The following is a 16,238-nucleotide window of genomic DNA, read 5'->3' on the forward strand; positions in this document are numbered from 1 at the left end:
GGAAACCCAGGTGTGAGTCACTCTCTGACTGGAATCAAAACTCCAATGAAATGAAAGATTGTTGTTGTTGTTTAATTGCTAAGTAATGTCCAACTCTTTTGGGAGTCCATGGACTCCAGCCCACCAGGCTCCTCTCTCTGGCAAAAATGCTGGAGTGGGTTGCCATTTCCTTCTCCAGGGATCACAGGCTGGGCAGAAACCAATTAAGAATGTGATTACCAATAATACTTACCCAAAGATGAAAGTAATAGATGGATCAGGGTCTAGTATTGCATTTTTGCCCACATTGAGTTATATCAATTAAAGCAAACTTTCTCAAAACTTTGACACTTAATTAGTTCAGTGATGTATATATTTTGAGATACAAACGGTATTTCTTTGTAGGTCATCCATTAACATTATTTTACATGAGGTTTGAAAATAGCTTTTGATTATTTGTTTTGCTTATTTTCACATCCATGCATTTCCACATTTTTATTTTTCATGACTTCATTGTGAGTCCTATTTAAACTTTTTTAATATTTAGTATATATTAATTTTTCAATTGATATATAAATGCATAAACATGTTATTTTATATTAAATATCATTGTTGCTGTTCAGTTGCTCAGTTATGTCTGACTCTGTGATCCCATAGACTGCTGCATGCCAGGTTTCCTTGTCCTTCACTGTCTCCTAGAGTTTGCTCAAACTCGTGTCCATTGAGTCAGTGATGCCATCCAACCATCTCACCCTGCAGCACCCTTTTCTTGTCCTCAGTCTTTCCCAACATCAGCGTTTTTTCCATTGAGTTGACTCTGCATCAGGTGGCCAAAGTATTGGACCTTCAGCTGTAGCGTCAGTACTTCCAATGAATGTTCAGGTTTGATTTCCTTTACCATTGAATGGTTTGATCTCCTTGCTGTCCAAGGGACTCTCAAGAGTCTTCTTCAGCACCACAGTTCAAAACCATTAATTCTTCTGCTTTTTAGTATGCTGTCTAGGTTTATCATAGTTTTACTTCCGAGAAGGCATCTTTTAATTTCCTGGCTGCAGTCACAGTCTGCAGTGATTTTGGAGCTCAAGAATATAAAATACTTCACCGTTTCCACTTTTTCCCCATCCACTTGCCATGAAGTGATGGGACCAGATATCATCTTAGTTTTTTGAATTTTGAGTCTCAAGCCAGCTCTTTCACTCTCCTCGTTCACCCTCATCCAGAGGCTTTTTAGTTCCTGTTCACTTTCTGCCATTAAAGTGTTATATTTTTTTAATATCAGTTCAGTTCAGTTCAGTCACTCAGGTGTGTCCAACTCTACGCGACCCCATGAACCCCAGCACGCCAGGCCTCCCTGTCCATCATCAACTCCCAGAGTTTACCCAAACTCATGTCCGTTGAGTCGGTCATGCCTTTTAACCATCTTATCTTCTGTCATCCCCTTCTCCAGCCTTCAATCTTTCCCAACATCAGGGTCTTTTTAAATGAGTCAGCTTTTCATATCAGGTCCAAAATATTGGAGTTTAAGCTTCAACATCAGTCCTTCCAATGAACACCCGGAACTGATTTCCTTTAGGGTGGACTGGTTGGATCTCCTTGCAGTCCAAGGAACTCTCAAGAGTATTCTCCAACACTACAGTTTATTATTTTTTTAAATTTTTTTTCAACACTACAGTTTAAAAACATCAATTTTTCTGTGCTAAGCTTTCTTTACAGTCCAACTCTCACATCCATAAATAACTATTGGAAAAACCATAGCCTTGATTGGACAGACCTTTGTTGACAAAGTAATGTCTCTGCTTTGTAATATGCTCTTTAGGTTGGTCATAACTTTCCTTCAAAGGAGTAAGCGTCTTTAAATTTTATGGCTGCAATCACCATCTGCAGTGATTTTGGAGCCCCCAAAGATAAAGTCAGCCACTGTTTCCACAGTATCCCCATCTATTTACCATGAGGTGATGGGACCAGATGCCATGCTCTTAGTTTTCTGAATGTTGAGCTTTAAGCCAACTTTTTCTCTCTCCTCTTTCACTTTCATCAAGAGGCTTTTTATTTCCTCTTTAGTTTCTTCCATAAAGGTGGTGTCATCTGCATAACTGAGGTTATTGATTTTTTTCCTGGCAAGCTTGATTCCAGCTTGTGCTTCTTCCAGCCCAGCATTTCTCATGATGTACTCTGCATATAAGTTAAATAAGCAGGGTGAGAATATACAGCCTTGACGTACTCCTTTCCTTACTTGGAACCAGTCTGTTGCTCCATGTCCAGTTCTAACTGTTGCTTCCTGACCTGCATACAGATTTCTCAAGAGGCAGGTTAGGTGGTCTGGTATTCCCATCTCTTGAAGAATTTTCCACAGTTTATTGTGATCCACACAGTCAAAGGTTTTGGCATAGTCAATAAAGCAGAAATAGATGTTTTTCTGGAACTCTCTTGCTTTATCCACGATGCAGCAAATGTTGGCAATTTGATCTCTGTTTCCTTTGCCTTTTCTAAAACCAGCTTGAACATCTGGAAGTTCACAGTCCACGTATTACTGAAGCCTGGCTTTGAGAATTTTGATATGCATTGCAATAATCAGGAAATGAATAATGCTTTTAGAACATTCTAAAATTATTCTAAAAATATTATTCATTTCCTGATTATTTAAATACATATCAAAATTTTCATTTGGAGAAACAATTAATTGTCTATTACTACATATTACCGCACATGGTCGTTTAAAACCAGAAGTATTTATTTTATCTCTGTTTGTCAAAAACTTAGATATGGATTAGCATCCCTGCTGCATTAGGAACTCTCATAAGGCTGAAATTATGGTGTCAGCCTAGAGGGACTTTTCATCTGAAGGCATGAGTGAAGATTTCTGAGGGCACGTGATAGTTGCAAGAATTCATTACAAATTGTTGAACAAAAATTTGCTTTCATTTCTTGACAAAATGGTGTCTCCAAAATGGCAGCTTGTTTCATCAAAGCATGCAATCTGAAAGGACAATAGTGTTTAATGGCAATGTAGAGGTCACAAACTTTTGTAACCCGAACACAACAGAAACATCTCATCATATTTCCTATATTCTATTGGCTAAAAGCAAGTCACTAAGCCATCTGACATTCAAAGAGGAGGTATGAAACAAGAACATGACAATATGGGATTATGGAGGAGACCCTCTTATTAAAAGAATACTGCCTATGACAGGGTTTTAAATAAAATGATAATTTATACATGATGTTGTACATATTGAAAGCTGAGATAAGAGTATTCTCTTAATTTTACTGGTTTGTTAGTAACATTTCAAATGTTATCGGAGTAAATATATATATATATATTTTTGACCAGTGTTGATCATAAAACCTCTTATACAAAAATAACTCAAATACAAAATGGGCAAAATACTTTAAAAGCCATTTCTCCAAAGAAGATGAGCAAATGACTAATAAAATGACAATATTGTGAAAAAATTAGCTTTATTTTTTTCAGCTTTATTGAGGAAAAATTGACAAATAAAACTTGTATTTAAGGTGAGATTTAATGATTCAATATGTGAAAATATTATAAAAATATCCACAATCAAGTTAAATTATTATATTTGTCACCTCACATAGTTATCACTTTGCCAAATTTTCAAGGGAAATTTTATATATTTAGAGAATTCATAGATATGGTAATTTTTGCTAACTGCCACAGAAATGCCTATTTTTGAAGTCATAAAAATTTCTCTAGAAAATTTGGCATAAGACATTTTTGCATACATTTTAACAATATTTCAGATGTTTAAGAGAATGATAATTTAAAGATATTAAGTTGTGAGAGATTTTGATATTGTTCAAACATTCTGGTTAAAAGAATGGCACCAGTAGCTAGAACATTTTAAATTTACAGAAATTTGGCCATACTCATTTTTTGTATATACTTGTCTTGATCATTAAAGAGAATTTAGTTCAGTGACGTACTATATTCATCACCTTAGCCCCACTTCCAAGCAAAGAGTCTGCCACTCATTAGGTAATCAAAGTGAAGTTAAGTGAAAGTCACTCAGTCATGTCCAACTCTTTGCAACCCCATGGACTGTAGTTCACCAGGCTCCTCTGCCCATGGGATTCTCCAGGCAAGAATACTGGAGTGAGTTGCCATTTCCTTCTCCAGGGGATCTTCCCAACCCAGGGATTCAACCTGGGCCTCCTGAATTGCAGGCAGACTGTTTACCATCTGAACCACCAGGGAAGCCAGGTAATCAAAGACTGTACGTAGATAAATCAGGTTTGTTCTGCCCCCTGGAACTTCTGGTTATTACTCTTTCTCTCTTGAAAATATCAAAAAATATATTCTTTTTCCTTCTTTATTTATTTAGGTTTCTGGAAATAGCTATTAGATGCCTTCTACATATTATATACAGGATAAGGACTGGATATACAGCAAAGATCAAGAAAAACATGATGATCCATGATCCTTTACATGGAACTTCTTTATAAGTGCTAGTTACACAGTCATTCCACTCAGTTAAATGTATCATAATTTGTTTTATTCTAAAGCACTATATATTGGATTTGATGCTAATAAACTTAACTACACAGTTTTGAAACCACCACTTACATGCACACAGTTTGCAAAATGCATTCTCTCAAAACACTAAAGTGGAAAAGACACTAGATTTTTGTTAGATTTAAGGTTTTATTATATACCATATTTATATAAATCATATGAAAATAATCTCCACATGATAATGGATATAGAAAAAGTAACTATGTGGTCAATTCCATATAAATAATTTCACATGTAACCCAAAAAATAAATGGTACTAAAGATAAATCATAGGTCATTTAACTTCTGTTTGTTAAATTACTCAAATAGAAATTCACAGTTTTCTTAGGTGTGTTTGTGCCTGCTAAGTCGCTTCAGTCATGTCCAACTCTTTGCAACCCTCTGGACTGTAACCTGCTCTGTCCATGGGATTCTCCAGGCAAGAATACTGGAGTGGAATGCCATGCTCTCCTCCAGGGGTTCTTCCCAACCCAGGGATCAAACTTGGGTCTGTTATGTCTCCTGCATCAGCAAGAGGGTTCTTTATCACTACTGACAACTGGGAAGCCCCTGGTTGTATTAAATATATAAGCTAAGCAATTATATGCAAAAATAAAGCTATAGAAGAAAGGATCCTTTCTGCTTCCACATTTATTCTTGTAATTCAGCTAACATTAGAATAACAAACATATGACAATGACAATTTAGAATCTAAACATGAAGTTGTGAAATGGAAGAGGTTATTATTATACTAGGCTATAATTAGCATTGTAATTGTTTTTGCTAGAAGGTTTTTTTTTTTTTTTCCTATTATCATGGCATTTTTGACAAAGTCCAGCAACAATGGTTCAGTTAACTACACAAAATGTGACCCGAAGTATTTATTTTGTACAAATATGTTAAATGCAAAGTACAGCGTAAGAATGTTCAGTTCAGTTCAGTTCACTCGCTCAGTTGTGTCCGACTCTTTATGACCCCATGAATTGCAGCATGCCAGGCCTCCCTGTCCATCACCAACTCCCGGAGTTCACTCAGACTCACGTCCATCAAGTCGGTGATGCCATCCAGCCATCTCATCCTCTGTCGTCCCCTTCCCCTCCTGCCCCCAATCCCTCCCAGCATCAGAGTCTTTTAGATATTAACTGAATTTTGGAATGTAATTGGTGCTTAAACTGTTCTGTAAAGTTGTCTTACATGCTCTGGATCAAAGCCATTGTAGAACATTCCAACTATTATTTTCAATTTACACCGTCAGCTCTGGTCCATTTACCAAGTGGTGAAATCAGAGCAATTGATTCTTCTGAATCTCTGCCAGTTACACCCCATCTAATTTCTCCTGTCCATATGCACTCATCTGAGTGTTATTTTTGGACTTCAACAAGAATTGCTCTACCATCAATTGAATAGGCATAGGTTTAGAATGATGTTCATAATTTGAAGGGCTGAAATTGCTCACTCGGGTAGGAAGTGACCCTTCAGGAAACTGCAGATCAAATTCAACTCTGATAAATGCCATTATGGTATATAACCCCCTGAAGGAGAAAATGGCAACCTACTCTATTATTCTGGCTGGGATAATTCTGTGAACAGAGGAACCTGGCAGGCTATAGTACATAGCATTTTAAAGAGTAGAACACTACTGAGTGACTGATTACACACACAAGCTAAACAAGGTAATGCTTCAGTTTTGCGTTACAATCCAGAGAAGGATTATTTGTGACTATAAATAATTTATTTTCAGTAACAAAGATTTTCAAAAGTTTCTATCAATTTACTATCTGTAGGGAAAGAGCAAATTAGCCAAGATGGTATGGTCAGGCTCTCTCGATCCACAGCCTCTAGCTCTTGCCCCATGTTTTGTGGATAATGATTATATAACAGCCGAGATCACTTATAGCACTGCGCCTGCAGCCTCACGAGGTACTCGCTTGGTCAAGCGCTACTTTGTGCAGTAAGCATATATACGCTTCATCTGAGAAGGAATTGAGGCTGCATAGAGGTTATGTTATGTCAGCAACATTATGGTTATGTTACTACTGCTGCGTCACGGCTGTGTCTGTTGGGTCAGCCACAAGAGGAGAAGTATAGTGTGTCTGCTGCTATAGCTGCTGTGCCAGCCAGGATAGAATAAACACATCTGCAGTTCCTACAGCTCCTTGAGTTTTCTTCCAGCTTTCCCTTTGTCTACCATGGGTTCAGTGAACAGTGCAAACAGCATGAGACAACTGGCATTACAAACAGAATCAGAGATACAATCATTGTAGTCGACAGGATACCCAGCAGCTAGAGGAGCCTGAGGCTACACTGGATGGAGGAAGCCAGGGGCCACCATAGAGCATGTGGTACCATGTGGCCACTATACTCTCAGCATGGGCTCCAGTGGAACACTGGGAAGCAGTGGATGATTCCCTGGATAGAAATGAAAATGCATTAGAAAATACGGATCGTGTCCTATATGATGCCACACTGGTGCCCAATGTGCAACATTATGAGACTGTGTGTCCACGCTTGGCAGCAAGTCCCACTGTACAGCAGAAAGTGAAGAGTGAGCAGCCTGTGGACCAGGGGGACATCCTCAAGGGCCACAATTTTGACTGAGTTTACGATGTTTTAACCATTTACTCAGGAAGAGGTGGTCGACTTGGGTAAGCAGTTTCGACAAAAGCAAAGGGAAACCTTGGCAACTTGGCTTCTGCAACTATGTGACAAGTGTGTGCCCAGTGATTGTCAGGGTTCTGTGGATCCTTACTGAGAGAAGTAGAGAATCAGCAATACACAATGCGTCTATTTAAAACTTATGTTGCATTCTCAGTGTAGCACAAATACACAGGAAGTTTATTATAGTCTTTTTATCTTATGTAATTATGATAATACATGGCATAATTTACAAATGGATTGTTGTTCAGTACTCAGTCATGTCTGACTGCTTGCAACCCCATTGACCGCAACATGCCAAGCTTCTCTGTCCTTCACTGTCTCCCAGAGTTTGCTCAAACTCATGTCCATTGATTCGGTAATGCCACCCAAATATCTAACCCTCTGGCGTCCCCTTCTTCTCCTGCCTTCAATCTTTCCCAGCATCAGGGTGTTTTCTAATGAGTTGGCACTTCACATCAGGTGGCTGAATTATCAAAGCTCTAGCTTCAGCATCAGTCCTTCAAATGAATATTCAAGATTGATTTCCTTTAGGATTGACTAATTTGATCTCCTTGCAGTCTGAGAGACTCTTAAGAGTTTTCTCCAACAGCACAGTTCAAAAGCATCAATTCTTTAGCAGTCAGCCTTCTTTATGGTCCAACTTTCACATGCATATGTGACTACTGGAAACCATAGCTTTAACTATATGGACATTTGTAGGCAGAGTGATATCTCTGATTTTTTAATATGCTGTCTAGGTTTGTCATAGCTTTTCTTCCAGGAAGCAAGTGGCTTTAATTTAATGGCTGCAGTCACCATCTGCAGTGATTTTGGAGCTCAAGAGAACGAAATCTGTCACTGTTTCCATTCTTTCCCTATCTATTTGCCATGAAGTGATGGGACCTGATGCCATGATCTTAGTTTTCCTAATGTTGAGTTTTAAGTCAGCTTTTTCACTCTCCACTTTCATCAAGAGGCTCTTTAGTTCCTCTTCACTTCCTGCCATAAGGGTGGTGTCATCTACATATCCCAGAAATCTTAATTCCAGCTTGTGCTTCATCCAACCCAGCATTTTGCATCATGTACTCTGCATATAAGCTCAATAAGCAGGGTGACAATATACAGCCTTAACGTACTCCTTTCTCAATTTGGAACCAGTCTGTTGTTCCATGCCCTGGAACTGTTGCTTCTTGACCAGCATACAGGTTTCTCAGGAGGCAGGTAAAGTGATCTGGTAGTCCTATCTCTTTAAGAATTTTCCACAGTTTGTTGTGACCACACAAGGGCTTTGGCATAGTCAATGAAACAGAAGTAGATTTTTTTTTTTTTCTGGAATTCTCTTACCTTTTCTGTGATCCAAGGAATGTTGGCAATTTGACCTCTGGTTCTAAATTCAGCTTGAGCAGCTGGAAGTTCTCAACTCATGTACTTTTGAAGCCTCACTTGGAGAATTTTGAGTATTACTTGCTAGCATATGAAGTGAGTATAATTGTGCGGTAGTTTGAACATTCTTTGGCATTGCCTTTCTTTAGGATTGGAAAGAAAACTGACCTTTTCCAGTCCATGGCCAGTGCTGAGTTTTCCAAACTTACTAACATATTGAGTGCATCACTTTAACAGCATCATCTTTTAGGATTTTAAATAACTCAGCTGGAATTTCATCACCTCCACTAGCCTTGTTCGTAGAGACGCTTCATAAGGCCCATTTGACTTCACACTCCAGGATGTCTGGCTCTAGGTGAGTGATCACACCAACGTGGTTATCTGGGTCAGGAATATCACTTTTGTATTTTTCTTCTGTGCATTGTTGCCACCTCTTCTTAAAATTTCCTGCTTCTCTTAGATCCATACCGTTTTTGTCCGATATTGTGCCCATCTTTTCATGAAATATTCCCTTTGTATCTCTAATTTTCTTGAAATTATATAAATATAATATCATATTATATAAGATTTATATACTGTAGTCATTATTTTCTCTTATATAACATATGATATTATATTTAATATAATTAAACCTTATATTGGTCTCGCCAAGACGCTGCTAGCTGTAAAGAACCCGCCTGCTCCTGAAGGAGACATGAGTCACAGGTTCTGTCTCTGGGTAGCGAAGAGTTCCTGGAAAAGGAAATGGCATCCTACTTCAATATTCTTGCCTGGAGAATACCATGGACAGAGGAGCCTGGAGGGCTACAGTCCATGGGGTCACAAAGAGTCAGAAACGACTGAAGCAACTTAGCATGCAAACTTTAAATACTGCAGTAATTATTTTTCTCTTTTAGGAGTAGATAGAATTGGTCAAAAAATTCAATCATTCTTAGAAGATTTCAAGCAACTTATTTCAAACATTTCATTCCAGTGATATGATATAATAGTGGAATGTGTGTGTGTGTGTATGTGTGTATATATATATATATATGTGTGTGTGTGTGTGTGTGTGTGTGTGTTATATACTTGCATCAGTCCAGTCACTCAGTTGTATCTGACTCTTTGTGACCCCATGTACTGCAGTATGCCAAGCTTTCCTGTCCATCACCAGCTCCCAGAGCTTCCTCAAACTCATGTCCATCAAGTCTGTGATGCCATCCAACTATTTCATCCTCTGTTATCTTCTTCTCCTCCTGCCTTCAATCTTTCCCAGCAACAGGGTCTTGCCCAAAGAGTCAGTCTTTCGCATCCGGTGGCCAAATTATTGGAATTTCAGCTTCTGCATTAGTCTTTTCAATGAATATTCAGAACTGATTTCCTTTAGGATTGACTGCTATTATATATGTGTTGGTTGGTTGGTTTATTCACTAAGCTGTGTCCGACTCTTGTGGCCCCATGGACTGTAGCCCACCAGGCTCCTCTGTCCATGGGATTTTCCAGGCAAGAATACTGGAGTGGATTGCCATTTCCTTCTCCAGAGAATCTTTCTGACCCAGGGATCAAACCCAGATCTCCTTCATTGCAGGCAGATTCTTTACCGCCTGAGCTATGAGGGAAGCCCCTGTGTATACACACACACAAATACACTTCTTAAACAGAAAGATGAGAGAAAAAGTAAAGCAATGTATTTATAGCCTATCAATAGAAACTTGGACTAATATTTATTTTTAGAATAACTTCATGCTTTAATAGTAAAATATTGACAATATTTAAGAATGTGGAAAGCATATGTGTACGTGTCAGTAATGCAATTGATATTTGTCAACTCCTTAGATTCTGAATCCCTGTCTGTCCTTCTTTACTGCTGGAATTGCTTCATAAATATTCCCGTGTATCTGTACAGAGCTTTCTGAGCAGAGATTACAGAAAGATATATTAACCCAATCCACCAAAGATGCAATATCTACACAGAAGCTGCAAATGGAGCCACATTTTAGTGACTTTGGAATTGTCCACTCTCACCCACCATGATCTGGTTTAGAGGATTCATTCTTGTAAATTGAGTGGAAATACTAATGTAATCACCACCCCTCACATTTTTGAGATCTTGAATACTGATGTTGATGTGATTTTATGCTGTATCCATGGAATGAAAGAAAAAAAGATGATACCACTCCTCAAACCAGCACATCATAGATCATTTTTACAAACAGAATGACCTCTAGGCCCTACCATGGAAAATAGTCAATGTTCTAAAGTTAGTTTATCTGACCCTTGGGAATATCTCTACTCCATAATTCCCCATTTTCAGAATTTTGCTGAGCAGTTAGAAGAGAAGAAAGAGAGGAGAGGAGAACAGACATAATATAAGGATTATAAATGGAGACTTTATTGTTAATCATGCAGATACTATTAATAGAATAATAATATAATTTTGTGTACCATTTGCCATTTGGGGATGAAATCTATATGCAATTAAAATTAAACTGCTTAGTTTAGCAATACTGACAAAAGACAATCTGAATAGTTCTAAATCTACTAACAGAAGCCTTAATTTAAATCTTCCCACAGAGAAAACTCCAGGAACAGATGAGCTAAGTGGCAAATTTTAGGAAGAAAAACTTGTAGGGTGAAATAATATGGTTTTATACCAACACTTCCAGAAAATAGAGAAAAAGTATATTTCCTGCTTCATCTTATGAGATCACTATAAACTTGATACCAAAATCTTCAAAGAATTTGTTAACAAGACCTTTTGGCTAAGATCAAGTGTAGTAAGGGGGCCTCCCAGGTGACACACTGGTAAAGAATCTGACTGCCAGCGTAGAAGACACAGGCTTATTCTTTGAGTTGGGAAGAGTCTCTGGAAGAGGAAATGGCAATCCACTCCAGTATTCTTAACTGAAAAATTCCATGGACAGAGGAACATAGTGGGCTATAGTCCATGGGGTTACAAAAGAGTCAGACATGACTGAGAACATAAAATAAAAATACAAAGAAGCATTCTAAACAAACTAACAAATATGATCTGGTGATATAAAAAATGAGTATGTGTATGAAGAGAGAGAGATTCAGGGAGGAAGAGAGAGAGAAAGAGAAAGAGGATAAATGAAGAAATATATTAACAAGTAAACTGTACCTTATAAAACCACATGCCTAGATCAATATTTAAATTTTTCCTAACACTTAGCTCCTTTCTTTTCTTCATTATTTGGCTTAAGGATGTTCATTTTTCTTGTCTTCCATTTTTTGCCTTAAGGACTGATTTTTTCTCCTTTGTTGAAATAGCTTTTATCTCCCTCTGAAATCTGTTATCCTCAAATGAATTCAAATTGTGTTTTTCTTCTTTCTTTTTCCAAAAAAGTCATAGTAACGTGATTTGTAGCTCCATGTAAATGAGTGGTAAAATTCAAACTTGCAGAAAACATTTTCCTGTCTTATAATAGCATCAATAAAGCTCTAAAAGTGGTCTATTTTTAGTCCTCTTTATGCAATACCTCAGCTTTTCATCACATTTAAATAGCCTTCAGAGTGGGTGGTATTTAGTTAGAAGTCAGGCCAGAGAATAAGCCTCAAAGAAATGTGTGTTTATACAAACTTATTTTATATATTACTATATTCAGAGAATGTGTATTACTGTGTAAGCATATATAAATATTATATAAATATATGCCCACCATAAAATACACCTTTCAGGGAAACATAAGGAATAGAGATCTTTAGTTCTATATTTGTCATCCTGCATTTTTATAGAGAAAGTAAGTGCTCTAATGCTACTTGTAGGAAGTTGGCAGATTGTGCTTCCAAATCATAGGTGATAGTGTCATACAGCAGTGGTTTTAGCTTCTAAAATTAATTTGTTGGCAATCATTTTATATTTAAAGCTGTTACCTGCAATCTGGGCAATTAGAAAACTTATTAGTTGTGGAAAAAATATTTTATCACTTCATGAAAAAATTTAGATAAAGAGAACTGAATATTTTTTTTAAAGACATTCTAGATATAGAAAAGCACTGAAACACAGTAGAATAAAAGCTTTCTAGAGTTAGTCAGTTCTCTACTGCTTCTTAACAAAATACCACACACTTACTAATGGGTTTTGAGAGTTAAGTTTCCAGGCAATAGTCAGCTGGATTCTTTCCTTGAGGTCTGTCCAGGCTGAAATCAAGGTATCAGATGAGGGTTGAAGTTTCATTCAACACTTAGGACCTTTGCTACATTTGTGTGGCTGTTGACAGAATGTATTTCCTTGTGTGCTGCTACAGGACTTCTAGAGACTGTGTCTTCAAGGCCACAGCAAACTGAGTAAAAGCTATAGTGTATACCTGTTACCCATTTGACCTCATCAGCTGCTTCTTTCAAAACTCATTACATCCCTGGTGCATCAGTGGCTTCCTTGTCCCTGCTATTAAAAAAAAATAAAAATCTTAGCCTAGAGGAGACAACATTTCTAGTCTCTCTGGAATGTCAGTTCTCCAGATACCAACATGTCCCAGAAGAAGGAGAAATAACTAACTACATTAAGGGAGCTACAGTGTAAGACTTATACAGTCATTAAAATTGACTTAAAATATATTGTAATGACAACATATAAAAAAATCACCATAACATCAAACATCAAAATTAAATAATCAACATAGGAATAAACTGTTCAAATTTTTATTCAGAAGAACTGAACATATAATCATAATTTAGCACAAGTTGATATTTTAATAGAAGGTGTACAGAACAGGTTTCCCTGGTGGCTCAGTGGTAAATAATCTGCTTGCCAATGCAGGAGACATGGGCTTAGTCCCTGAGTTGGGAAGATCCCCTGGAGGAGGAAATGGCAACCCACTCAAGTATTCTTGCCTGGGAAATCCCATGGAGAGAGAAGACTGGTGGGCTATGGTCCATGGAGTCACAAAGAGTTGGACATGACTTAGTGACTGTACAGTAATAACAAAGTACTTAGAACGCATCTATGTGTTTATATATCTGTTGGAAGATTTCAGGAAATTTAAAAGTAGAGCATAAATATCTATAAGAAAATGATATTATAAACTTAGGAAAAGTCTGTTTAGGTGCATAAACAAACAAAAATCATGGATCAGCTGTGAACAGTACTTAATTATTTAAAATAATGTAATCATCTTTGATTAAAACAGCAATCAAGGACAGCTATATAAAGCTCCAATACTTTGGCCACCTGATGCAAAGAGCCAACTCATTAGGAAAGACCCTGATGCTGGGAAAGATTGAAGGCAGTAGGAGAAGGGGAAGACAAAGGACAAGATGGTTGGGTGGTATCACCGACTCAATGGACATGAGTTTGAGCAAGCTCCAGGAGATGGTAAAAGACAGGAAAGCCTGGCATGTTGCAGTCCATGGAGTAGCAAAGAGTTGGATACAACTGAGGAATTGAACAACAATATATTAGTAAGAATACTAGTGCAAAAAGGGAGACTTTGGAGGGAAAGTATTGAAGAGTTAAATCTTCACCTACTATTACAGTAAGTGAATTGATGATGATCAAAATCATTAAACTACAAAGTGGTCATAAAACATACATTTAGAAAATGGAGTGAATGCCAGAGGAAAAAGTAAAAAGTTGTGGATGTGATTGCCTCAGAGAAGCAGGGCTGAAAACTATAGCATGTCAATGGAGACATCTCTATTTTTATAACTCAACACCATTTGATATTTATGGCATGCACATTTATTAATTTGATTACAAATGAAGAAGCAACATTACATTCACAATGAATATGGGGAGTGAAAATTATTTAGAAAGGCCATTACTTTGTTAATATTTGAAGTAGTATAAATCTCTTCACAACCCAATTACTGAACTCCGGTTATGTGTTTGACAGCATGCAAAGCTATGCAGATAGAAAGATAAATAAGTCAGAATGAGTTAGATTCCTGTTAGCCTCAAACATAAGCCTTTCCTTGATTGTGATTGGCTCATTTTATACCCATTTGCTGTTTTTCTTACTTGGGATTTGTAGCTGTCCATTAAGAGATAATACTTTAAAAATATATTTTAAATTAATTTATTTCAACTGGAGGATAATTACTTTACAATATTGTGATGGTTTTTTCCACACATCGACATTAATCAGCCATGGATGCACATGTATCACCCCATCCTGAAAACACCTCCCACCTCCCTCCCCACCCCATCCCTCTGGGTTGTCCCAGAGCACCAGCTTTGAGCACCCTGCTTTATGCATCAAACTTACAATCATCAAATAACACCTTGCTTTCAGCCTAGTAGTTTTGAGATTCATAAGACAGTAGATATTAATCAGTCCAGACTTGATTTCCAAGAGAAAAATCTGTAGGCTACTAAAGTGACAAGATTAGTGATACGAGGGTAGTTTATCACTCATAGCACTTTTGAGCATACAGTGAAAAAATATTAATTTACTTAGTCTGAGTATACAATTCTTATTAGAATGAACCCCTTGAATATGTGAGTAGATATACTTATAAATGTGACATCCAGTTAGTCTCTACCTTTAAAAAGTCATTTTAAAAATACATTAATATTTTACTTAAGGGTGATACAATATACAGAATTTGTATTGGTAATAACAACACTTTAAAAACACTTACTTATAATTGCATATCATTGTTCTAAGAGATTCATATTATATGTCTAATTTGTGACCTTTAAATATAGCAGGGAACTTTTAAAGCTCATTGACTTTCCTTCAGATTTTAGAGTAGATTTCAGGTCCTTTGATCACAAAAGATTGCTATGTGAGGAAAAGATATGTTAATTAACTTGACTGTAGTAAACTTTTCATATGTATATTGAATCATATTTTATACCTTAAATATTCCAATTTTTATTTTAAAATAAAATTTTAATTTTAAGTTGTTTTTACTGAAGTGTAATTGGCTTACAATATTATGTTAATTGCTGCTATACAACAAAGTGCTTCAGTTATATATACATTCCTTTTTAAATAACCTTTTCAAAAATATGGAACACCTCACAGATTTACATGTCATCCTTAATCAGGGGCCATGCTATTCTTCTCTGTATAGTTCTAATTTTAACACATGTATTGCTGAGGTGAGCACCAAAATAGTTTTAACAGTGACATTAGGAACTGAAAATCAAATAGAAGGTATTATTTTAAAACACTAACTTCAGGGACAGGATCATAATTGCTTTATATACTCTAATCATATAATACTAGCTCTAATTTTGAAAAATCTTGAAGATATAATCTGATCTATAGTTCTTAAAATCAGGTAAATAATTCTCCTTACCCCTAGTAAAATCTATAGCATGTATAACCAAGTGTGTGTCTTCATCCATGTCTGAGTAGTGAGGTGCTTGGACCCCATTGTGGTTTACTGACTTTTTTTCATCCTATTTTGTTTATTTGTGTTTTCCCTTACTTAAGTCTCCTAAATAAAACTCTCAAGATTGTATTAATACTTATCTGTATATTAATGGATTGCAATTTATTCACTTTATACATACATATATTTAAAATCTGAGGCTAAGATTAAAATCGGACACTTGTTCTCGTTCTGTACTTCTGAAATGATTTACAACATACATATTGTTAAATATGAATATGAAAATATTACAAAATATAATGATAACAAGTTTCAAATTCTTTCTCCTCATTCATTCTTGCCTAATTGTCAAAGAAAATGCCCCTTAAACTGAGCCGTGTTCCCTGAAAAGAGCAATGTTTTCCTAGAGCACTAAAGATAAATCTGGGGCTTCCGTGGTGGT

General features: G+C 36.7%; 1 non-coding gene across 1 annotated transcript; it reads right to left on the reverse strand.

Moving 5' to 3' along the window:
- Positions 1-15,461: 15,461 nt before the first annotated feature.
- On the reverse strand, positions 15,462-15,568 carry LOC114118790 (U6 spliceosomal RNA). Its single transcript, XR_003591953.1, has one exon. It is a non-coding gene; the product is annotated as a U6 spliceosomal RNA (small nuclear RNA).
- Between the last annotated feature and the right edge of the window lie 670 nt (positions 15,569-16,238).

The sequence above is a fragment of the Ovis aries genome, chromosome 16 (genome assembly GCF_016772045.2).
Source record: "Ovis aries strain OAR_USU_Benz2616 breed Rambouillet chromosome 16, ARS-UI_Ramb_v3.0, whole genome shotgun sequence".
NCBI classification, from domain to species: Eukaryota; Metazoa; Chordata; class Mammalia; order Artiodactyla; family Bovidae; genus Ovis; species Ovis aries.